Source organism: Equus quagga, chromosome 10, assembly GCF_021613505.1.
Source record: "Equus quagga isolate Etosha38 chromosome 10, UCLA_HA_Equagga_1.0, whole genome shotgun sequence".
NCBI lineage: Eukaryota > Metazoa > Chordata > Mammalia > Perissodactyla > Equidae > Equus > Equus quagga.
In genome coordinates, this window is record NC_060276.1 from 73399188 (window position 1) to 73426500 (window position 27313).

Genomic DNA, 27313 nt, shown 5'->3' on the forward strand with positions numbered 1-27313 from the left:
TTTACAAAATTACACTTGTTTATCAGGTCCCTTCAGTCTCCTTTAATCTAGAATACCCTCCACTCCACCTTCTTTTTGTCTTTCATAACATTGACATTATTGAACAGTTCAGGACAATTCACATATGCAATGTTATAGATATTTTCAAAGTATAAGATAAGCAATATTGTTTCTGTTAAATTAATTAAAGAAGGAGGCCATTACACTGATGTAGCTTTAATGCCTCTGTAGCCTATGTAAGTAAACCAAAACCTAAGCCTGTAATGCTTCAAGCCTAAGAAATCAAACTTAAGGAAAACCCATCACGAACAGCCAACTAGGCTTTCCCAAATAAGACAACGACCTAAACTGTAGTTGCTTAAGTCAATCAAATAGTTTCCTTGATTTGGTTCTACCTCATTTCTATAAAACTCTTTCCCCTAAATCCTGTCACTGGAGTGCTCCAAACCATTTCTGGTTTGATACTACCAAATTCAAATTGACTTTTGCTCAAATAAACTCTTAAAAATTTTTAATATGCCTCAATTTATCTTTTAACAGTTCTGGTGTCAGAAGAAGGATCTAAAAGAGACCCCCAATGGGCCTCAGGATCAATGAGTAATGAGCAGGTGTAGATATCTGCTAAGTCTCTGTGTTCACTGCTTTTTCACTGCATCTGGAGGTCTCAAGTAAGTCCCCACCAGATGTCTGAGTTCCATAGCTTTTGCATGACGAACTTTCAGACTTTATTTGAGCATTACTTTTACTGAACTAGGTCTACAGTCAGGCTGGGTCTGACTTGATCTGGACTGGATTTGGGGTCAAACTGAGTCTGACTCAAACTGGACTGGTTCCATTGCGAGGCCTCAGGTAAATAAAATTTTATTTTGAGGAAAAAAAGAGACAAAATGGGTTCCTCCAAGTACAAAGAGTCTGAGACTCCTCTATCTGGGTCTCTGGCTAACTGTATGTATAAAAATTACTGGTACAGAATCTATGTTTGTTTGAACACGTGGGTTAACATTACCAAAGGTTATCTTTGGTGGCAATTACAGTAACCATGGTGGTAAACTTTTAACCTAGATAAGTTTATCCATTTATGAGGTACACTAGAGAAAAAGCGGTCTCAGCCAAGAACTCAGAAGGGTAAAGGGAAAATTATTTTACTTCCACTACAGTTTCTAGCAACCCAGAAGGGACCTGCTGGGACACTCCACTTGCTCTGGAGTATGGTCTTGCTCTGCAGACGAGGTCTTGAGGTCCTGAGAAAACTGGTAGAAGCTGGTGAAGGGCAAGAATTCTTACCAAAATCAACTCTCCTGGATCTCTCTCTGTAGTGCCTGGCCAAGAAAGGAAGGTAAAATTTCACATTGTCTGTTCCTTTCGAAATTCAGACCCTTGTGAATTTGGTTTTGGGGTATCCATTGGTTATCTATTCTTTCTTACCTAGGGGCAGCTGTTGCTTTCTTGTTTGTTCCATTTTGTGTCCTGAGAACTTGGTTTGGCTTTTTGCCTGTCGGAGCATGCAAGTTGTCGATTCTTGCGTGTGCAGGCAGCTCAACTTCCAGGTTAGGAACACCAAGAATATGGTTCAACAAGAATGTAGGTTGCAGCCTATTTGCAACTAGCATCCTACCGAATGTTGCCAGCTTGCATGAGAATTGTCTAAGCCTTTCTTTCTTTCAGTTATCTTTGGGAATAATTCTGGATCTTGAGAGGGCTGCATCTTTTGCACCCTCTTTGCTGATGCCTCTTGCATCCATGTTTAAGTCATAAAAGGCTTACTGGTTTTGGTTTCCAGTCACTTGATAGATATACATTTGGTTTAAAAGAAGCAGAATAAATAATAATAATTTTTAAAAAGAAGTTCAATACTGCCAGGAGTATTTATTGTTTGTCCTGACTTAAATCTGATAGTAAGGTTTGCAAAGATTTTAGAAAGGACTTTTTAAAGGAGCTGTATGGTCAGAAGGTTGCCAAATTGGAGGCTGATATTAAGAGCCTGATAGGAACTTTTTTTTAAGGCCTCTGCTTAAGCTAAAAGGAAACTATGTACCCAGAGGGAAAGAAAACATCCTGAAACCATTGTTAAAGGATTTACGAAAGCATTCCAAAGACACATAGCTCTAAATATAGAACATAGAAATCTTTTGATTTCCATCTTAGTTGAAAATTTTCTCCCTGATACAAAGAAGCAAATCGAAGATGTACTTGGGTGGATGAGTCAGCCCCTTGATATCATTCAGATTGCAATCCAATTCTTTGAGGAATTAAAAACAACTATACTTGTTTTACAAATTCAGTAGTTATGAGAACAGAAATGCAGCTGTAGAAGCAATTCAAAGCCCACTGATCCTTTTTGCCAATCCCAAAACCGAATTCATCTCAAAATGCTTACAAAGATTGTAAAAGATCTGGACTTAGGAAACAAAACTCCTTCTTGGAAAAAACTTAACATCCTTTCTCTGTGCCTTTGAGATGTAAATGTTCTACACTGCCTATTTTAGAAACCTAGAATCATCTTGTTGAAATGCAAGCTTCAGGGAAATAATTCTTAGCAGAAGAGAAAAAAGCCATTTAGAAACTAAGTGAATGAAAAATCTAAAATGTTTTCTGCACAAATATTCTTAAAAAACTTTAGCCATCTGAGCAGGTAACCTTAACTTATTCACTTTGCCAGAAACACAATTTATATCCAACGGTTATTTTATAAACTAGTGAATTTTGTATCTTTGTACCTGTTTCATGGCTGAAACTTTAAAACAAAAACTGTAAGATCTCTGTTTCTGTCTTTGTGTTTATGTATGTCTATATATGTGTGTCATAGATGTGTGATTTTTCTACATCCAGATGGTATTACCAAATTAATTTGTAAAAGACATCTATTTAATTAGCTTAAAAAATAAGAAGGTATATAAATTATTTTCTCACAAACACAGAAACTAACGCAAATGTTTTTCAAGTTCACTTAATCTAGGATAATCCTATGTAAATAAAAGTTAAAATTTTGTTGCTTTAATTAAAATAAGCATGTCTTTAGAATTATAAACATTAAAAATAATTCAGATATCAAACACAGCCTACCTAGGTTTATCAAAAGTCATATAAGCTTGTGTTATCTCTATTACAGAATTTTTCAACAAGAAAAATAACTTAAGATGATGGTTAGCTGTTGAATGTCTTGTGAAATTTTCATAAGGAAGTCAAACATAATTGTTAAGAACAATTAAGGAATTGTAAGATAAAAGTTTATAAACTTTTCAACAATAATTATGTTTTATGGTATGTCTATTTAAAAATAGTTTCCAAAATCTTTTTGGTAACTTGAAACCTTAAAGTCATGCTAAATTAATTTAAATGATGGATATTCATTGAACATCTAGATCATTTTCAAATAAGTTAAATACTGAAACATTAATTACTAAACATAGGTTTATCTAACTTTTGGCTTCTTATTACAGAGCAACTGAAGACGTTTGAGTCTATTAGAAAACGTCTTGTGCTACATTGAAAAATTTACCATGAGGAAGAATATACTTCTAGAAATTATGAAATGCACTTATAAGTTTGCCAATTCACAGAATGCTAGTGTAACAGGCAGTCCACAATTGCTTACTTTTTAGTTTTCAGGTGAAATTAAGGTTTCTAAGGGTTAAGAATTATAATAAATATACACAATTAAAACTACTAGAAATAATAAGGGTGAAAGGAAACAACTGTGTGAGGAATGTAGAATGTATTTTTTGGATAAGGAAAGGTATGTAGAATATGCTTTTGTTAAAGGAAAAAGAGTAATTTTGTCCTAAAGTAGAATGACTGTCTGCTCCAGAATGAGGAAGGGGAAACATACGGGACAAAATCTGAGTGGATAAAAAAAGTTGTAGAAGGTTTGTGGCAAAGGAATCCTGGGAAAGAAATTTTTTGTCTGGTCAAGCTGACTAATATTGGAATGGATTTATTTAAGTTTTTAAAGAATAAGCCTTAATATCAAAAGTACACGGGTACAAAATTATAAATTGGTTCTCTCGCTGTTAATAGGATAAAGTTTTCTTGGACAATTTGTTTGCTTTTAACAAAAGATTATTAAAATTTTTTCTTTACCTTTTGGATAATCTGTCTGGAAAGCAAAGATTTTTGTGCTTTACCAAAATAATTTCCTGTACTGCATGCTATCTTTATCAGGTCTTTGATTACTTAGGATAACTGTCTTCTCAATATTAAAAGAATTGAGTTTTCTTCACAACTATGTAACCATTAGTAGTTCCCTTTAAAGTCTTCTATTGTTATTTTGGTTAAATAGACAATTAAGTATTATTTCATAATGATCTGTGATAGATTTAATCAAATGTTCAAACCTTTTGACATTTTTGACAACTTCTCAAAATAAAATTCTAAATTGAGTAGTTTTGACTTCAAACTAACTTTGATATTTCCCTGCAAATCCCTGAAAAATTTCAAAGGATTTATCTCTCAGCTTGTAAAGAAGATGTTAAACTAATTAGATTTATTTGGCATGTTAAATTATGTGATAAGTGTTGTCAAATAAGAAGTGATGATAAACCTTCTAAGCTTATATGTCTATGGATATATGTTGCTAATATAGGTATACTGCAAATTGTTTGAAATTCGTAGAAATTTGTCAATACACTTGTTGTCCTATTATTATCTTAAATTTTTGTATGCCACAGTAATAACTAAGTTTCCTTATCAAATCATGAACTCTCATCAGATCTTTAACTACGGACATTTTAAAATTTTTTTTGTCATTTATAGACAGCTGTTTTAGTTTGACGCTTTCACAGAAGTGCTTCATCTTCAGAGAGATTCATGGAAAGGACTCTGACAAATGCTCTAGAATACAGGTTTCTGATAACTTTAAGATCATCCCACTGAACTGGAAACCATTCTCTTTTCTATTAAGCTATCTATAACTTACAGCAATTTGGTAAAGTACACCTGTGTAAACAGAATTGAGACATTTATTTTTTCTCCTTACCTCCAGAATTCAGATTATCTTTGGTAGAAATGGTGGTTACTGTAGAGAAAAATATATCTATTTCAATGGAAAACTATAGCACACTCTTGTAGGTATTAAATTCTAGTCCTGTTCATTTTCTTTGAAGTTTTACTATCTGCCTGTAAACTAGACTAGATACTGAATTTTTCTAATTTCTTCAACTATCTGGCTATGACTCTCCAAACTGATGTTTCCAATTTTCTCCCACCCTTCTGACTTGGAATCACTAAGAACAGAAACTGCCCTCGAACCTCATTAGGAAGGGAACATAAGAGGTCCTCCTCACTACCCAGGTGGCAGCCAGACTTTAGGGCCTTAAACCTTGGGTCTATGTCTCCCAATTAAAAATGGGTCCTCTAGACTTTTGAAACTGCACACCAACTGGAAATCTAAAATTAAAATTTACTAGAGAGGTTCCTCTCCAGAAACGGACAATATCTTGAGGTGGACAGCTCTCCCAAGATCACAAATCAAGATCTTCATCTCCAATATGAAAAATGTATTCTTTTTGCCTTTGTACTATTTGCTTCTTCTCTCTGTTAATGCACAGGAGGACAAGGCTCCTTAACTCTAGCAACTATCACTGAATCTATCACTAAGGCCATAGCTGCACAACAAAAGTCCCCTAGACTTTCTTTCTAAAGTGGTTTTAAATAATAGAATTGCTTTAGATTACTTAATTGGTTGACAAGGAGGAGTCTGTGCCATAGCAAATATCTCTTGCTATACCTGGATCAACACCTCTATTATTATAGCAAATACAAGAAATTAACAAATACATCACTTGGTTAAAGCAAGTTGATGCCTACTAAAACAGTACATTCTTTACTTTATTTGATACCATCTGATTTGGTTCATAGAGTCCCTGACTAGGAAGCATACTTTAGTCTCTTAGTATTATCCTCCTGATAGTCATCATTGTAGACTTCCTGGTGTGGTATGTTCTTTCAAGGACCCTAAATACATGTTTGTAGCCATCAGCAGTACATCAGATGGTATCATTGCACTTGTAGAAACTGAAATAAGATGAACAGCAAAAAAAAATTACACAACAAGAACAACTTAACCCTAATGGTGACTGAGAGTGGTGCCAATAACCAATTTTTGGTCAATTTTTCATGTATGACGGGATGACAAATGTGGGAGAATTGTTAAATTAATTAAACAAGGAGGCCATTAGACTGAGGTGGCTTGAATGCCTCAGTAGCCTATGTAAACAAGCTAAAACCTAAGCCTGTAATTCCTCAAGGTTAAGAAATTGAAACCTAAGGACAACCCATCATAAACAGCCAAGTAGGCTTTCCCAAATAATGCAATTGCTTAAGCTACAGCCAAGAAAATAATGTTTTTGCTTTACTTCTGCCTCTTCTCTAAAAAATTCTTCCTTCTAGCTCATGTTGGTAGAGTACTCCTAACCACTTCCAGTTTGATGCTCCATGATTCAAATTTATTTTTGCTCAAATAAACTCTTAAAATTTGTAATATGTCTCAGTTTATCTTGTAACACTTCTATGCTTTAAACCCTTCATTTCCTTTCCATTATGATTAGAGTAAAAACTGAACTCCTCACCTATAATGTGGCCTCTGTCTACCTCTACAGTTTCATGTTCTATGACTCTTCCCTTCATGCACTATGTTGTAATAATATTATCCTCCTTATAGCTCTTGAATATTTCAAGCTTACTCCTGTCTCAAGGCCTTTGTAGGCTCTTCCTTCTTTCTGCAGTGATTTTTACACAGAATTTCGCTTGGTTGGACTCCCTTGTACCGCTCAGGTCTCAGCTCAAATGTTACCTTCTGTTTTATTCTCCAAAGATGACTCTCCAAGGATTCATAGTCTCACATTATTCACCTTCATGTGTAGTTCATCTCCTTGTATCTGGGTTGGTCCTATGTAACAAATAGAATGTGGCAGAAGTGATACTGTGTGACTTCAGGCTAGTCAGAAGTAATCAGAAGAATGCTTGTAGCAAGGGCCTGGAACAGTGATTTTCACAGAGTAGGCTTTGTGTATCTGCTGTGCTAATGAGTTTTCTCATTGGTCTCTTGAAATTTTTATTCTGGGGAAAGTCAACCACCATGTAAGAAGTCTGACTACCCTAAGATTACCATGCTGTGAAGAAGCCCAAGCTAGTTATGTGGAGAAGTCACACGAAGAGAGAGAGAGATATCCATCCAGGCTCTACTGTGTGTAGCTATCCCAGATTGATCCTTCCAGTTCGTCTATGACCCCAGATTAACCACCATCCATGTGATTAAAGAAGCCATCGTGGACTTTTCTTTTCTTCATAGTACTTACCAGCATCCAAAATGGTCTTGTTTATTTATTAGTTTACAAATCTATTGTGTATCTCATCTCACTAGAATTTCAGCTGCATTAGAATCGGAGACCTTGTCTGTCTAGTTCACTACTGTACTTCCAGCATCTATATCATGCATTTCAGACTTCATTGTGTATACAAATCACCTGGGGATCTTGTTTAAATACAGATTTTAATTCATAAGGTCTGGAATGGGGCCTGAGATTCAGAATTTCTAACAGGCTCCCATGCAATGCAGATGCTGCTGACCCACAGATCACACATTGAATAGCGAGACAGCAGAGATCTCTAGGTAGAAGTAAAAGTACTTGGGGTCCACCTGAATGAGCTTGTCTCCTCTCCATGGCCCTCTGGATTTCCAGCTTCTCTTAAAAATCAGAAGATTTGACATCCCCAGGCTGGCATTCCCACCTTGCAACAATCAAATGGAGCTGGGTGTAGCTACTCCCTTTTAGAGGCATAGGACCTGCCTAGTGGCTCCTGTCTAGCCCCGACAGGCATCTGAAGGATGACTTCTACTCTTCAAGGCTCTCTGACCTTCATTTTTTATTCTAACCCCACAGTTACAGGAGACCAAATCCAAAGGTCCACTCCCTCAAACGGTTTTTTCTCTAGGAATGGCCATGTTCATATTCAAGGAATATCATCTGTCTAGAGCAGTGCTTCTCAAACTTTAATGTCCATCGATGTTCTTTTTGAAATGCAGATTCTGATTCACTGGTGAGGCCAGTATTCTACATTTCTAATATGCTCCTAGGTGATGTAAATGCTGTCAATATGGACCACACTTTGAGGAATAAGGACTGGAATAGTTCCTGACACAGAGTAGGCCCTCAATATTTGTTGGACTAATGAATTTATTTCATATAACAACCCTAATATGGTAGCATTATCTCAATTTTACAGACAAGATAACTGAGACTCAGAAAGTTGAGCAACTTGTCTAAAAGTCACACAATTATTACGTAGCAAAGTCTGTACTCAAACCAATCCATCCAATGACAAAGCCAACCTGGGATTTCTTAAAATCTCACCCTGGTTAACCACTGGAGTGGGGCTTTATAAGTGGGCATAGTATTATTTCATAGGCAGCAAGTGAACCATCAAATTCTCAAGGCCCTCCCACCTGCCTAGAATTCCTTATACAGGCTGCAAAATATTCAATCCCACAACTGTGCTTTGAATGTAAACACTTGGAGTTAAGGCCAGATATGGGAACCAAAACAGCTAAGAACAGCTCAGGATCATGAATAGTCAGGTATGACCTAAAAGATTGGATGCACGTAAGAGTAGTATTCAAAATATTTAACAACATGTAGAGCAATGACCCCAAAATATATGAAAAGATGTAGGCCTATGATGCTAAAACAAGCTTCTAGTGGTATTATGCCTTTAGTTGCTGGATTCCAGAATGGTCTAGGGGTCCCAGATAAGGAACTGGGGCAGCAGGTGGCATGCAGTGGGCTTAGGGAAGTGAGTATTTACCAGCTGGTATGGAAATTCTTCATTATTTAAAAGACGGTACCTACATACAGGTGTGAACCGTCTGAATATTAACACTGAGCATCAGAAGCTGAAGCAAGTCCAAAAAGCTTGGGAGCCAAGTCCCAGGTAAAGGTCAGCAGCAAACCCCAGACATTGAACTGACAAGGCGCCATAGATTTAGAGATAATAAAAGCCATATAAATGGTTCTTGTGTCAGTAGACCTCATCAGGCTGAGGCAGAACATTTGGAATATCTGGCTAGTAGGTGTCTGGGCAGGGAGAGCCTGACAAGCTAAAGCGCATGCATGTCGAGTTGTAACACATCAACAAGACAATTCCTACAGCAGATGTCACCTTCTAGGGAAGGAAAAGAGATGGACTCTGTTTGGTGGTCTTTCTCCAGGTATGATCCCTGGAACACTTTCTTCTGACTCACCTGGTGTGTTTATTAAAAAATAAGAATATTTGAGGCCTCATCTCAGGACTTTTAAATCAGGTTTGGGGAAGAAAGGATGGAGAATATCCATTTTGTAGCAGACATTCCAGGAGATTCCCATGCATGCTCAAGTTTAAGACCCACTTGCCCAAAGTGTATATGTAGGACAAGAAGGTAGATACTAGATAAGAATGATTGGCTACTTTGTATATGTGGACTGTGGGAAGATTACAAAGGGCCTAGAGTGTCAGGCTAAGAAATAAGTATGGAAATTACATAATAGGGAGTATCTGAAGGTTTATGAGAAATGGGAAATTTAAAGGAAGTGTTTATGGAAGACAATTCTGGTGGTATTGTAGAGGATAGATTAGATAAGAGAGAGACTTGAGACAGGGAAATAAGTTAGGTTTTAGGGTAAATTGGTTTTTACTTGCTAAATTGTAGCAATTATGGCTCAGAGTACCCCTACTATGACAACAATCTTATGCTTGGGCAACTCTGCTTGGAAGGAACAAGGCTGGCAATACCAGGACCCTACTTTTTCATGTCTACAGGCTTCAGGAATTTAGCTCTTATAGCTCTTATTTTATAAACTGAGGTCATGTTATGCCCACACTGTGGCACTTGGAAGGAGTAGACTTGGGTCCCAGGCCCACCCCATAGGCTAGCGATTTAGCAACCATTCATCCCAGAATTGCCAAGGTTTTCCATTTCCACATCTTTTTAGTTCAGCTCAGTTTGAATAAATATTTATTGGATAGCTACTTTGTTCCAGAAACTGTGCTATGCCCTGGAAATACAAAGATAACTTAAGACATGATGCTTTCCCTCAAGATTTTCTCAGTCTATTAAGGGGAAACAGACCTACAGAAACAGATAATGTGGTGAGTCCTGAAATGCAGTTCTCAGAATAGAGGAATAGCACAGAAAAATAATATATTGACTCAAAAGTAATCAGGGAGGATTTTGGAGGATGAATAAGAGTTTCTCAAGTTATTTTATTAAATGCAAAGTGTAGCCACCCCTGACACAGGAAAGATTAATAATCACTGGAAAAGGCTTGCCAACAAACTGTGACCCAGAGGTGAGAAGGCTGGTCAGCCAATGATGGGTAAGACCTCCAGGGGAAGGCAACCTAAGCCAGACGCGGTCGCCTGGGGGCACAGATGGAGACACGATATCGATATCTGGAGCAGGAGGGACCGTTGCCTAGGAGGCCTTGCCTGCTCCGAGATAAAAATGTATGAGCACAGCAAAAACATGATAATATCAAAACAGAGGCTGAGGGAGGGCTCCTCGAGAAATCACTAAGAATTCTTGGCATTCACTGATTACTTCATCCAGAACACCTGTGTATGTTTACCAGATGTAAGCTATGTATATATTGAAACGCTGGTTATAATAAACTCAGAGTGGCCATCAGCCCTCTCTGCATCTATCCCGACGTGTACATTGGATTGTGACACTGACACAAAGCAAAACACAATTTATTTTCTTATGTCTTTTATGTAAAAAATTTCACAAGTAAATTAAAAATCAATTCTCATTTCATGGGTCTTAATTTTAGTCTAGAAAATGCAGCAGATTTTGGGGAAAAAAAATCCTGTGGTTTATTTTCCAGCCCGATCCATTACCTTGATTGTGGAATGTAGCAGAAAGTGCTGTACTTATAGCTAGAAGACATGTTTGAGTTCCAATGCTACCACTTTTAAATTTTGTTACTGTCATTTCTGTATGCCTTAATTTCTTCATCTGTAAAATGAGGTGTACCACCTGAGGGTCTAACCCCTATATAGTATGGATGTAGATGCACCCTAGAAAATATAGTGCAGTTTGAAGATATAAGGGGTCATTTATATTATTTCATTCTTAGGCCCCAAGCTACTTACCCGCAACATCATCTGTAATCCTGGCTCAGGAAGCCTTAAACTGAGTCCAGGGAAGCAAAGAAAGTCTAGGAAATTTATTTTTGGGTGGGTTCTCCACCCCTGAGTCCCTGGGGCCTGTGCCAAGGGGCTCCTGGCATCTACCTCAGTGTTGTCATATTTAAATATGTTGGCAGCAGAGAGTAGAGCAGGGATGTAGGAGTCAATGGGAAGGAAGATCTGAGGAGCAGACCAGTTGTTCCCATCACATTTCTCAAACAATCCCTAGAACAGCTGTCTCACCTCTGGCTGCAAAAAGAAAATATGGGTAACGGAACCTGGTTCTTGGTTAGGACAGAAGGTCTTGAAGGCAACACTTGATAATCACTCCAGATTAAATGACTAAAAGAATGAGAATTCTCCAGGAGTCTTAAGAGACCATTTGTTCCCAGCCCCTCAGATGGGAATATTGAAGTCCAGACAGTTGAATGGACTTGGCCAAAGTCACAAAACTTCACAGCGGCAAGCAGAGGATTAGGATTCAGATTTCCAGTTTTGCAGGCAAGAAAGTCTTCTACCTCCACCACAGTCTTTTTCTAGAGATGGATTTCCTTTGCATTGCTTGAAGAAGCAACTGGGATGGTAGCAGTTGATGGCTGGGGTCATTTTTATGTATTATCTCAGTTATAGGCAGAATAAGTCATAAGCCTCGTCTTGGCAGCTGCTTTCTAAAAGTAAGGAGACAGCTGGATCTGGTGAGTGGCCAAGCACCTCTGACTCACTCGGTTTTTTAACTGCAGGAAATTAGGGAACTCAGGGAACTCATGGGAGAAAACCTTTCAGTTACTGGATACTCTAGGGTGACTACTCTGAGGCCCTTCCCAGTGAGGCTACAAAAGGAAACTTACCTGAATTAGTCTTTTTTTCTATGTCACTTTTCCTTATTGTGGCTTTCACCATCTCTCCAGACCTCTAATCAATTGATTTCAATTGAATATACACTTATTGAGGCAGGTGCAATATTGGGTTGATATATTGATGATCAAGGACATTAATGAACACATATATTCTGCAATCAAAAAGTTTATGATCCAATAGAGGAGAAGGCAAACAGATATTTAAATATCCATACTACATGACAGAGAATGCCATGGCATAATGGAAAGCATTATTTTTAAGTGGTCAGACACTGTTGTGTTTAAGACAGGCCTGGAAAGATAAGCATAATAGCCTTAGTTGAAAATGGAGGAGAAAGAAGAACATACTAGTCATATTGAACAAGTTTAGGGCACAAAAGCCAGGGAGTGAGAGTGAGGGGCAGAAGTGGAGAATAAATTGTTAGAAGCCCTAGAATCCATGCTAAGAAAATAGTTTTGGCATGAACAATGGGGAAACGTGGAAGAAAGTAAAGCAGATGTCTGATTTGATCAGATCTCCACTCCAGAAAGATCATTCTGAGGCCATGATGCAGGATGGACTGAAAGGATGGAGGAAGAAAGTCTGAAAGCAAGAAGGCCTGTCAGCGGGGAGGCTGTGGCAATAGTCCAGGCACAAGTTAACAATGCTAAGAATTAAAAATTATAAAAGGTATGGTAGGATGCTGGCAAAGCAAATAGAAAATCAGGAAGGGATTTGAGAGTGAGAGAGCTGACCTCACATTCAAACTGGAGTCCCAAATACCCACTCCCAGTTGGTGTCAGCTTACTGTCACAGAAAGAGCAATGGACTTGGAATGTGAAGATCTGGTGTCAAGTCCTGGCTTCATCACTTCCTGGCAGAGAATGAGATAATGTATGTACGAACACTTTATCAACTTTAAATCATTGTATAGAATGCAAAGAACTATTTCTTTGGCTTAGGATATTTTGTTCTCTTTCACTGAAAAAAATGCGTTTCCTAAAATTCTACTTATTTGGTCAATGGTGGTTGATCTCCTAGTTTTCCAGGGGGTAAACTTGTCCTAATGTAGGTAGTATTTTGTACATGGTCCCAATGTTCTCCTCTCTGCCAAGGAAATATTCTTGCAATGACAAAGAGAACTTTTGAAGGTCATATAGCTGGCTTCTCACGTGGGTCTTGAGGGTATAAAGGGGAAGGGATCCTATCTTGTGCCCTTAAAAACCCCATAGTTCTGGGGTTCCCACAGGCTCTCTACTGACCAAGGCTATAAGAGGGTATAAATTGAGCCCATGTGATGAACAATTCCTCCTTCTGAGGTATAACTTTTAAGTTGAAACCCTCGAAACTTCAGATGAATCTTGTCTTTTGCTTCTCATGTGTATTAACATGTCTGTCATTGTCTAAGTAAACCATGGCCCAGGAGGGGATGGCTATAGAGTAAGTATGAGGCAAAAAATATGAATCAGTATTGAGAAGAAAAGCACAGTGGACCAAGATATGGAGTGGGATGAAGGCATAGTGGCATGTTAAGAGATGACAAAGAAACATATTGGTAAAGTAATTAGAAAGAGACTGAATTAACTGGAGATGAGGAGAGGCCAACAACTTAAAAATAATGAGGTTCAGAAGGATTTTGAAGTTTAGATCAGGAGACCTCTCCAACTCTATGGCAAAAAGCATTTGGGAGTGTGATCCTACCAGAAATCCCAGAGGAGATAGAGAGACCAAGATAGGAAGAACTTGGCTTCCCAGTGACCAGTGTTGCTGGAAGGGATGAGAAGTGAGAGTAGACAAAGATTCTCAAGGAGCTAGGCACAAATGGAGTCCAAAGAAATGGACTGAGTCCAAACTGGACTTGATGACTATGGTAGATACCTATGACTATCCAACTATACTGATATTCCTACCACTGTTGTGGAGTCTCTTGCATTGTACATGGTAAACTGAGGACAATGTTACTGATGACATTCTACTCAACCACTCTGGAGTGCCTGTTCTGTAAAAGCAAAGATCATATCTTGTTTATCTCTGTATCAATAGGGCCCAACATAAGGCCTAACACAGTGAAGGACTCCCAATGAATGTTTGTTGGATAAATAAATGAATGCATAGATGATAAATTTTCAAGTGAAAACTAGGGATATAGTGTAGTGTGGTAGAAATATGATTGCTTTAAGAGTTAGAAAGATTTGGATTCTAGGCTGCTTCTTACTATCTATGTGATCTTGAACAAGTTACTTAACCTCTCTGAGCTTCAGTTTACCCCCTTCCATAAAGAAAACATTATCTACCTCTCAGAGTTGTGTGAAGCTCAAGCGAGATAATAGAAAATACTTCAGGGCTGGCCCAGTGGTGTAGTGGTTGGGTTCATGCACTCTGTTTCAGTGGCCTGGGGTTCACAGGCTCAGACCCAGGGCACAGACCTAGCACCACTCGTCAAGCCATGTTGTGGCAGCACTCCACATAAAAGAGGAAGATTGGCAACAGATATTAGCTCAGGGACAATCTTCCTCACCAAAATAGAAAATGGAGAAAATGCTTCATAGACCATGAAGGGTTATGCCTATGTTAAATGTTATTATTATTATCAAAGAAGAACACTAAGACCCAGACAGGAACAGGAAGGGACTCACTCAAAGACGTGCAATGAGACAGAGAAGGGACTGGAATTGAATTCACTTGCCTTTTGGTTGAACTCTTTCCATTGATCCTTGAGGAAAAGAAATAGACCGAATAGAACAGAGTCAGGGTTGTGGTTCCAACACCCTGATCCAAGGAGGAGGGAGTTTTTATAATTTGTAATCTCTATTGAAATAATTGTGGATACATACAGCACTAAGAAATAATATGCATTCCTTGTACACTTTGCCCAGTTTCTCCCAATGGTAACATTTTGCAAAACTATAGTACACTATCACAACGAAGATACTGACATCGAAACGATCCATATTGCATTCAGATTTCCTAATTTTATTTGTACTCAGTGTGTATGTGTGTGTGTTATGTGTATTTAGACCCATACAATTTTATCACATGTGCAGCTTTGTTTATCTACATTCACAGTCAAGATACTCAACAGTTCCATCACCACAAGGATCCCTCCTGTTGCAATTTTATAACCATGCTTACTTTACTTCGTCCCCTCTTCCCTAACCTCTGACAACCAGTAATTTGTTCTCCATTTCTTTAATTTTGTGATTTCAAAAATATTATATATATAAATGGAACCATACAGTATGCAATTTTTGGGGGTTGATTTTTTTTCACCTGGCATAATTACCTCGAGATTTATCCAAGTTGCTACTTGTATTAATAGTTTTGTTCCTTTTCAATGCTGAGTGGCATTCTATGGTATTTATGCACCACAGTTTGTTTAACCATTCACCAATGGAAATATAGCTAGGTGGTTTTTCCATTTTAGGGTTATTATGAATAAGGCTGCTATGAACACTTGTGTATAGGTTTTTGCATGAACATTAGTTCTCATTTCTCTGGGATAAATGCCCAAGAGTACAATTGCTGTCTCATAAGGTAATTTCGTGTTAAGTTTCATAAGAAAGGGAGTGATTCAGTTTCTCTGAATCACTTGCTACTGTCATTATTTTAACTGTTCTGATAGATGTGTAGTTATATTCCATTCACTTTGCATTTCCCTGATGGCTAATGAAGTTGAGCATCTTTTCACGTGCTTATTTGCCATCTATGTATCCAATTCAATGAAATATATGTTTATATCTTTTGCCCATTTTCTAGTTGAAATATTTTTTACTGTTGAGTTTTGAGAATTATTTACACATTCTAGATACTAGTCCTTTGTTAGATATGCTGTTTGTAAATACTTTCTTCCAGTCTGTAGCTTTGCTTTTCATATTCTCAATAAGGTCTTTCTCAGAGAAAAAGTTTTTAATTTGGATGAGGTGCAGTTAACAAAATTTTCCTTTTGTGCATCAGGCCTTCAGTGTCAAGTCTAAGAACTCCCAAACTAGCCCTATGTCCTGAAGAATTTTTCTTTTTTTCCCTAAAAGTTTTACAATTTACATTGAAGTCTCTGGTCCATTTTTAATTGAATTTGGGAGATCTCATCAAGATGGTGATGTAGATGAACAGTGAATTACCTCCTCCCACAAACACAACCAGGTTACAACTATTCTTGGAAAAATTACGCTGGAGAGAGGACTGAAAAGTGGATAAAAATAACCCCCACAACAAGGGACAGTCCTGACGGATGGAGAAGAGGCAGAAATTCCTTCTGGAGAGAAAAAAAAGCCACTTTTGTGAACTGCAGCACTTCACAGCCAGATGGGCAGGAGCCACCCTAAGGTACACAGCTCTCCCTGAATAAGTGGGGACCTTAGTGGGGGCAGGTTACTGCTATAAGCATCATTCAGACTCTGTATGACTGAGACAAGAGTCATACTATCTGGCTTCACTGGCTATTAACTGCAATGGGGAATACCCCCATAACAGCTATCGAAATAAGTGGAATAAAGACAGTTCTTAAAGGGGTCATGCATAAATTCACTCATCTCAGAGAGCAACTTAAAATCACCAGAAAGAAATATGCACAGTCATTTGGTGAAAAGAGGCTCACCTGGTAGGCTCTGGGTGCATCTTGGTGAGAGGTGAAACCTCTCCAGAGACTGAGGTATTGATGGTGGCCATTGATGTGACCTAGTACAGGTGTGCTGACACAGATGCTGGCAGAGGCCATTGGAGTTCTTCCACTGGCCTGTGAGCCCAGGGGTCTGCCACATCCACTAGAGAACAGATTTAATCCAGTTCAGCTAGGGCAGGCAGTTCACCATAGGGATTGGTCCTATCCAACCATAAGCCCTCAGGCTACTTGTCAGCATGCATAGACTGGATACCTCAATCCTCTGGAGGCAGATGAGTGTGTCTACCTCTGTGGGCAGGGCCTGTGTGAGGACCAGGTGAACTGTAGGGGATGTGGTTGAGAGGTGTGACCCTCTGCAGTGAGGAAAATGGGTATGCTCCAGGGGGTCAGGAACTGTGCACAGGCCAGGGCTGTGTTGAAGGTGTTTGTGGACCTGTGGGGGGTGGGGCTTATCAGTGGCAGAAGACCTGTGCTTCACAAACAGCCACAAAGATGATCAGCCCAGACTTCCAAAGCCTGAAACAATTAGGTGCTTCCATGCCTAGGGTCAGTTCCACACAGCTGCAATCCTAAGAGAGCTGACAACAGCCTTGCAGGCCTAAGGCCTAGAGCAACTGTAAGCCCCTGAGCCTAGCAACCAGATACACTGGGTGCCTACTCAATTAACAGGAAAAATGCAACAGGAGCATACTATTACACCTTGCAGCAAACAGTTTTGGGGCTCCCCAAACCCAATTTACAAACAGCTGGCCAGGGAGGGAAAGACTAGACTTCCTAGGTAACTGCGGTCACAGCAACCCTGCCACAGCAGAAGGACACATGTACCCCACACAGGGGTCACTCTTGGAATATTTGGAGTGGTGACAAGAAGGAAGCACACTGCTGGGCCACAAAAGGCATCTCTTACATAAGGCCACTTCTCCAAGATCAAGAGACATAGCTGACTCATTTAATATATATATATATAAGCACAGAGAAAGAGGTATAATGAGGAGGCAAAGGAATACATTCCAAGCAAGGGAAAAGGACAAAACCCCAGAGAAAAGAACTAAATGAAACAGAAATAAGCAGTCTACCTGGCAAAGAGTTCAAACAAAAATTCATAAGGATGCTCACTCATCTTGGGAGAAGACTGGATGAACACAGTGAGAACATCAACAAAGAATTGGAAAATATAAAAAAGAACCAATCAGAAAAGAGGAATCCATTACTGCAAATGAAAATTTCACTAGAGACACCCAATAGCATAGTAAGGCTACAGAAGAATGGCTCAGCAAGCTGGATGAAAGACTAGAGGAAATCACCCAAGCTGAACAGATAAAAGAAAAAAGAATTTAAAATAATGAGAACAGTCTAAGGGATCTCTGGGGCAATATCAAGCACACAACATTCATATTATAGGTTTCCCAGAAGAAGAGAGAGACAAAGGGGCAGATAATATATTTGAAGAAATAATAGCTAAAAACTTTCCTAACCTAAGGGAGGAAACAGACATCCAAGTACAGGAAGCACAGAGAGCACCAAACAAGACAAACCCAGAGAGACCCACACCAAGACACATTATAATTCAAATGTCCAAGATTAAAGATAAAGAGAGAATCCTAACAGCAGCAAGAGAAAGGAAAGTGACATACAAAGGAAAGCCCATAAAGCTATCAGCAGACTTCACAGCTGAAATTCTACAGGCTAGAAGAGAGTGGCATGACAAATTTAAAGTAGTCAAAGGAAAGCACCTATAACCAAGAATACTCTATCCATCAAGATTATCATTCAGAATAGAAGGAGAGAGAAAGAGTTTCCCAGATGAGCAAAAATTAAAGGAGTTTATCACCAAGAAATCAGTTCTACAAGAAATGCTGAAGGGACTTACTTAAGTGGGAAAGAGAAGACCACAAATAGGGATAAGAAAATTATCCAAAAAATACAGGCAAGAAAATCACTGGTAAAGGCAAAAATACAGTAAAGGTAGCAGATTAGCCACCTATGAAGATAATATGAAGGTTAAAAGACAAAAGTACTAAAGTTACCTATTTGAATGATAAGAGTGTAATGGATAAACACACACAAAACAAGAGATTAGATATGATTTCAAAAACAAAGTGTGGGAGGAAGAAAGTAGAATAGTAGAGCTTTTAGAAAGAGGTCAAGATAAAAAGATTATCAACTCAATACAGATTGCTATATATGTAGAACATTATATAGGAACCTCATGGTAATCACAAACCAGAAACCTATAATAAATAAACAAGTAAATAAGAGGAAGGAAATCAAACATATTACTAAAGAAAGCCATCAAACAGCAAGTGAAAAGCAGAAGAGAAGAAAAGGGACAGAGAACAACTACTAAAACATCTGCAAAAAAAAGTAACAAAAAGGCAACAAATACATATTTACCAATAGCTACTTTAAATGTCAATGGACTAAATACTCCAATCTAAAGGCATAGGGTGGCCGATTTGATAAACAAAAGCAAGACCCATATATAGGCTACATACAAAAGACACACTTTGTACTTAAAGACACTTACAAACTGAAAGTGAAAGGATGGAAAAAGATACTCCATGCAAATGGCAAAGAAAAGAAAGTGGGGGTAGCAATACTTGTATCAGACAAAATAGACTTTAAAACAAAAACTGTAACAAGGCACAAAGAAGGGCACTACATAATGATAAAGGGAACAATCCAACAAGAGCATATAACACTTGTAAATATTTATGAACCCAACACGGGAGCGCCTAAATATAAAAAATAATTATTGACAAACATAAAAGGAGAAATAATAAAACAATAATAGTAGGGGACTTTAACTCTCCAGTTATACCAATGGATAGATCATCCAAACAGAAGATCGATAAGAAAACATTGGCCTTAAATGACACATTACATCAGGTGGACTTAGCAGATATCTATAGAACATTCCATCAACTGCAGAATACACATTCTTTTCAAATGCACATGGAACATTCTCCAGGATTGATCACATATTAGGCCACAAAACAAGTCTCAATAAATTTAAGATCAAAATAATAACAAGTATCTTTTCTGACCACAAAGGTATTTTCATACCTTGAAATCCACTATAGGAAGAAACTCAGAAAAGCCACAAAAATGTGAACATTAAACAAAATGTTACTGAACAATGACTGGGTCAATGAAGAAATCAAACGAGAAATCAAAACACAACAGGAGACAAATGGAAATGAAAATATGACATGCCAAATTCTACGGGATACAGAAAAAGAAGTTATAAGAGGGAAGTTTATAGCAATTCAGGCTTACCTGAACAAACAAGAAACATCCCAAATAAATGATCTAACAGTGCGCCTAAAGGAACTGGAAAAAGAACAAAGCCCAAAATCAGCAGAAGGAAGGAAATAATAAAAGTCAGAGCAGAAATAAACGAAATAGAGACTGAAAAAAGAAAAATAGAGAAAATCAATGAAACCAAGAGATGATTCTTTGAAAAGAAAAACAAAATTGACAAACGTTTAGCTAGGCTCACCAAGAAAAAGACAGAAGCCTAAACTAAATAAAATCAGAAATGAAAGAGGAGAAATTACAACAGACACCTCAGAAATACAAAAGATAATAAGAGAACACTATGAAAAGCTACACGCCAACAAATAGGATAATCAAGAAGAAATGGATAAATTCTTAGAATCATACAACCTTCAAAAACTGAATCAAGAAGAATTAGAGAATTTGAATAGACCAATCACGAGTAAGGAGATCGAAACACTAATCAAAGACCTCCCACAAAATAAAAGTCCAGGATCAGATGGCTTCCCTGGTGAATTCTGCCAAACATTCCAAGAAGACATAATATCTAACCTTCTAAAACTGTTGCAAAAAATTGAAGAGGAGGAGAGGCTCCCTAACTCATTCTACAAAGCCAACATTCTCCTAATACCAAAATCCGACAAGAACAACACAAGAAAAGAAAATTACAGGCCAATATCACTGATGAATATCAATTCAAAAATCCTCAACAAAATACTAGCAAATCTAGTAAAACACCACATTGAAAAGATCATACATCATGATCAAGTGGGCTTTATTCCAGGAATGCAGGGATAGTTAATCATTCGCAAATCAATCAACATGATACAGCACATTAAAAAAATGAAGAATCGTCCCACAACTAGAAGGAACTGCAACTAAGATATACAACTATGTACGGGGTGGGGGGGGGTTTGGGGAGATAAAGCAGAAATAAAATGAAGAATAAAAATCACAGGATCATCTCAACAGATGCAGAGAAAGCATTTGACAAGATACAGCATCAATTTATGACAAAAACTCTAAAAAGAACGGATATAGAAGGAAAATACCTCAACATAATAAAAGCCATATATGACAAAGCCACAGCTAATATCATTCTCAATGGAGAAAAACTGAAAGCTATCCCTCAAAAGAGCAGGAACCAAACAAGGATGCCTATATTCTCTACTCTTATTTTACGTAGTATTGGAAATTCTAGCCAGAGCAATCAGGCAAGAGAAAGAAATAAAAGGGATACAAATTGGAAAAGAAGAAGCAAAACTGTCACTATTTACAGATGACATGATTTTATATACAGAGAACCTGAAAGAATCCACTAAAAAATTTTAGAAATAATAAATTAATACAGTCAAGTCACAGGATACAAAATCAACATACAAAAATCAGTTGCGTTTCTATACACAAACAACAAAGTAGCAGAAAGAGAAATTAAGGCTACAATCCCACTTACAAGAATAAAATACCTAGGAATAAACTTAACCAAAAAGGTGAATGATCTGTAGACTGAAAACTACAAAACATTGTTGAAAGAAATTGAAGACACAAAGAAATGGAAAGATAGTCCATGCTCTTGGATTGGAAGAATTAGCATAGTTAAAATGTCCATATTTCCTAAAGGAATCTGTAGATTCAATGCAATTGAATCCTTATCAAAGTTCCAACAACATTTTTCACAGAATAGAACAAAGAATCCTAAAGTTTATATGGAATGACAAAAGACCCTGAATAACTAAAGGAATCCTGAGGAAAAAGGACAAAGCTGGAGGTATCACACTCCCTGATTTCAAAATATACTACAAATCTAGAGTAACCAAAATGACGTGGTACTGGCACAAAAACCAACACACAGATCAATAGAACAAAATTTAAATCCCAGGAAAAACCCCACACATCTATGGTCAGCTAATTTTCAACAAGGGAGACAAGAACATACAACAGAGAAAGGAGAGTCTTCAATAAATGGTGTTGGGAAAATTGGACAGCCATATGCAAAAGAATGAACGTAGATCATTATCTTACACCATGCACAAAAATAACTCAAAATTGATTAAAGACTTGAATATAAGACCTGAAACCATGAAACTTATAGAAGAAAACCTAGGTGGTACGCTGTTTGACATCAGTCTTAGCAGCATTTTTTCAAGTACCATGTCTGACCGGGCAGGGGAAACAAAAGCAAAAATAAACAAGTGGGACTACATCAAACTAAAAGGCTTCTGCACAGCAAGGAAACCATCAACAAATGAAAAGACGGCCTAACAATTGGGAGAAGATATTTCCAAACCATATATCAGATAAGGGGGTTAATATCCAAAATATACAAAGAACACATATGTCTCAACAGCAAAAAAACCACAACACAATTAAAAAATTGGCGAAAGATATGAACAGAGATTTCTCCATATCGCAGATGGCCAACAGACACAGAAAAAGATGTTCAACATCATTCACTATCAGGGAAATGTGATTCAAAACTACAATGAGCTATCACCTCATTCCAGTCAGAATGGCTATAATTAAGACAGGAAACAATAAGTGTTGGAGAGGATGTGGAGAGAAGGGAACCCTCGTACACTGCAGGTGGGACTGCAAACTGGTGCAGCCATTATGGAAAACAGTATGGAGTATCCTCAGAAAATTAGTAATAAATCTATAATATGATCCAGCTATCCCACTGCTGAGTATTTATCCAAAGAACTTGAAAACACAAAGGCATAAAGATACATGCACCCGTATGTTCATTGCAGCATCATTCACAATAGCCAAGACTTGGAAGCAACCTAGGTGCCCATCAAGGGATGAATGGATAAAGAAGATGTAGTATATATACACAACAGAATACTAATCAGCCATAAGAAATGATGAAATCTGGCCATTTGTGACAACATGGATGGACCTTGAGGATATTATGCTAAGTGAAATAAGTCAGAGGGAGAAAGTCAAATACCATATGATCTCACTCATAAGTAAGATAAAAACAATGACAAACACATAGCAACAGAGATTGTATTGGTGGTTAACAGAGGGGTGGGGGAGGGAGAAGGGTGAAAAGGGTGATTAGGCACATGTGTGTGGTAATGGATTGTAATTAGTCTTTGGGTAGTGAGCATGATGTAATCTACACAGAATTCAAACTATATTATGATGTACACCTGAAAGTTATATAATGTTATAATCCAATGTTACTTCAATAAAAAATAAAGGTGAATTAATTAATTTAATTTAATAATAATTGATGTTGGGGTTCTTTTTTTTTTTTTTGCTTCTGGCTTTCCAATTGCTCCATGACCACCTGTTGTAAAGTCTACTTTCCCTACATTGAATTGCTTTTGCACATTTTTAAATAATTAATTGAACATATTTGTGTTTGTGTATTTCAGAATTATTTATTCTATTCCATTGAAGTAGGTGTCTGCCCCTCTGCCAATACCACACTGTCTTGATTACTGTGGAAGTGCAATAAAATTTAATATTGGATGATGCAATTTTTCCCACTTTATTCTTCTTCACTATGCCTGTTTTAGCTATTCTAAGGACTGGGTTTTCTCATATAAATTTTAGAATAAACTTGGCTATATCTACAAAAAATTTACAAGAATTTTGATAGGAATTGCATTAAACTTATAGATCAATTTGGGGAGAATTTACATCTTCTTTATATTGAGAATTCAAATCCAAGAGCACAGTACAGATGGTTCCCAATTTACCATGGTTCTACTTACGATTTTTCAACTTTATGATGGCGTAAAAGTGATATGCATTCAGTAGAAACTGTACCTCAAATATTGAATTTTGATCTCTTCCCAGGCTAGCAATATGCAGTATGAAACAGGCATGCCTTTTAGATACTGCAAATTCGGTTCCATACCACCACAATAAAATGAACATCACAATAAATCGAGTCAAACAAATTTTTTGTTGTCCCAGTGCACATAAAAGTTATGTTTACACTATACTGTAATCAATTGTGTGCAACAGTATTATTTCTAAAAAAAAAGTAGATGCCCTAATTAAAAAATACTTTATTGCTAAAAAATTTTAACTGTCATCTGAGCCTTCAGTGAGTTGTAATCTTTTGGCTGGTGGAGGGTCTTGCCTTGATATTAGTGGCTGCTGACCCATCAGGGTTGCTGAAGGTTGAGGTGGCTGTGACAATTTTAAAAAATACGACAACAGTGAAGTATACTGCATTGATTGACTCTTCCTTTCACGAACGATTTCTCTGTAGCATGTGACGCTGTTTGATAGCATTTTACCCACAGTAGGACTTCTTTTCAAAATTGGAGTCAATCTGCTCAAATGCATCCAATGCTTTATCAACTAAGTTGATGTAGTATTCTAAATATTTTGTTGTCAATTCAACAATCTTCATAGCATCTTCACCAGGAATAGATTCCATCTCAAGAAACCACTTTCTTTATTCATCCACAAAAATCAGCTCCTTATCCATTAAAGTTTTACCATGAGATTGCAACAATTTGGTCACTCCCTCAGCATCCACTTCTAATTATAGTTGTCTTGCTATTTCCATCACATCTGCAGTTTCTTCCTCCACTGAAGTCATGAACTCCTCAAAGTCATCCATGAGGGTTGGTATCAACTTCTTCCAAACTCCTGTTAATGATGATATTTTGACCTCTTCCCATAAATCACAATTGTTCTTAATAGCCTCTAGAATGGTGAATCCTTTCCAAAAGCTTTTCAATTTACTTCGTCCAGACCCATCAGAGGAATCACTATCTGTGGAAGCTATAGTCTTATAAAATGTATTTCTTAAATAATAAGATTTGAAAGTTCGAATTATTCCTTGATCCATGGTATGCAGAAAGGATGCTGTGTTAGCAGGTGTGAAAACAACATTAATCTCGTACATCTCTATCAGAGCTTTTGGGTAACCAGGTGCATTGTCAATGAGCAGTAATATTTTGAGGGGATTTTTTTTTCTGAGAAGTAGGTCTCAAAGTGGGTTTAAAATATTCGGTAAACCATATTGTAAACAGATGTGCTGTCATCCAGGCTTTATTGTTCCATTTATAGAGCACAGGCAGAGTAGATTTAGCATAATTCTTAAGGGCTCTAAGATTTTCAGAATGCACATGAGCATTGCCTTCATTTTAAAGACACCATCTGCAATAGACTCTAATAAGAGAGTCAGTCTATCCTTTGAAGCTTTGAAGCCAGGCATTGATTTCTTCTCTGTAGTTATGAAAGTCCTTGATGGCATCTTCTTCTAATATAAGGCTGTTTTGTGTACATTGAAAATCTATTGTTCAGTGTAGCCACCTTCATTATGTTAGCTAGATCTTCTGGATAACTTGCTGCAGCTTCTACATCAGCACTTGCTTCTTCACCTTGTGCTTTTATGTTATGGACACTACTTCTTTCTTTAAACCTCATGAATAAACCTCTAATAGTTTCAAACTCTTTTTTTGAAGTTTCCTCACCTCTTTCAGTCTTCACAGAATTGAATAGAGTTAGAGCCTTGCTCTCGATTAGGTTTTGCCTTAAGGAATGTTGTGGCTGGTTTGATCTTCTATCCAGACCACTAAAACTTTCTCCACACCAGCAATAAGGCTGTTTTTCTTTATTATCATTCATGTGTTCACTGCAGTAGCACTTTTAATTTCTTTCAAGAACATTTCCTTTGCATTCACAACTTGGCTGTTTGGCACAAGAGGCCTTACTTTTGGCCTACCTTGGCTTTTGACATGCCTTTATCACTAAGCTTAATCATTTCTAGCTTTTGATTCAAAGTGAGAAATGTGTGACTCTTCCTTTCACTTGAACACTTAGAGGCCATTGTATGGTTATTAATTGGCCTAATTTCAATATTGCTGTGTCTCAGGGAATAGGGAGGCCCGAAGTAAGGGAGAGAGACAGGAACGGCTGGTTGGTGGTGCAGTCAGAACACACACACATTTATTGAATAAGTTCACTGTCATATGGGCATGGTTCATGGTGCCCAAAAACAATTACAATAGTAACATGAAAGATCACTGATCACAGATCGCCATAACAAATATAATAATAATTTAAAAGTTTGAAATTTTGTGAGAATTACCAAACTATGACACGGAGATATGAAGTGAGCAAATGCTGTTGGAAAAATGGTGCCAATAGACTCGCTCAATGCAGGGTTGCCACTAACCTTCTATTTGTAAAAAAAAAAAAGAAAAGAAAAGAAATGCAATATCTGCAAAGCAAAATAAAGTAAAATACAGTAAAACAAGGTAGACTTGTACTCTCTCGTGATGTGTTGCACACAATTGATTACAGTATAGTGTAAACATAACTTTTATGTGCACTGGGACAACAGCAAGCCACAGCTCCCAGTCAGCCAACCAATCATGACGGTAACCAACTGATACGCTGACAAACATTATGTACCCATACAACCATTCTGTTTCTCACTTTCAGTACAGTATTCAATAAACTACATGAGGTATTCAATACTTTATTATAAAATAGGCTTTGTGTTAGATGATTTTTCCCAACTGTCAGCTAATGTAATTGTTCTGAGCTTGTTCAATGTAGGCTAGGTTAAGCTATGATGTTCAGTAGGTTAAGTGTACTAAATGCATTTTTGACTTATGATATTTCCAACTTACAATGAATTTATCAAGACATTACCCCACTGTAAGTCAAAGAAGATCTGCATGTCTCTCCATTTATTTAGGTCTTCTTTGATTTATCAGCATTTTGTAATTTTCAGCATACAGATCCTACACATTTTAAGTTTATATATATATCTCATTTTCTTTGCAACAATTGTAAATGTGTTTTTAATGTTGGTTTCTGCATAGTCATTGTTAGTATACAGAAATATGATTTCTTTTTGTGTAGAAATCTTGTATCCTGTGACTTTGATAAACTCACTTATTAGTTGTAGGTTTTGGGGGTTTTTTGGGTAGATCTCTTAGGATTTTCTATATGGACAATTGTGTCGTCTGAAACTAAGAAAGCATTAGTTTTTCCTTTGAAGCCTGCATGCTTTTCATTTCTTTTCCTTGCTTTACTGTAAAGGTTAGAAATTCCAATAGTCCACTATATATAATTTTTATATGTTGTTGGATTTGATTTGCTAATATTGTATTGACAATTTTTGTGTGTAAGCTCATGTGATATATTTGTCTATAGTTTTCTCTTTTTTAAATATAGTCTTTGTCTGGTTTTTGTATCAAGGTAGTGCTGACTTCAAAAACTGAGTTTGGAAGTATGAGTTGGCATTAATTCTATTGTAAATATTTGGTAGAATTCTTGAGTGAAACAATCTGGGCTTGGTAATTTATTTTTCCGGAGATTTTTAATCTATTTCTTTAATGACCATATAACTATCCGGACTTTCTATTTCATCTTGATTGAGTTTCAGTAGTTTGTGGCTTTCAAAGAATTGGTCTATTTGTTTTAAGCTGT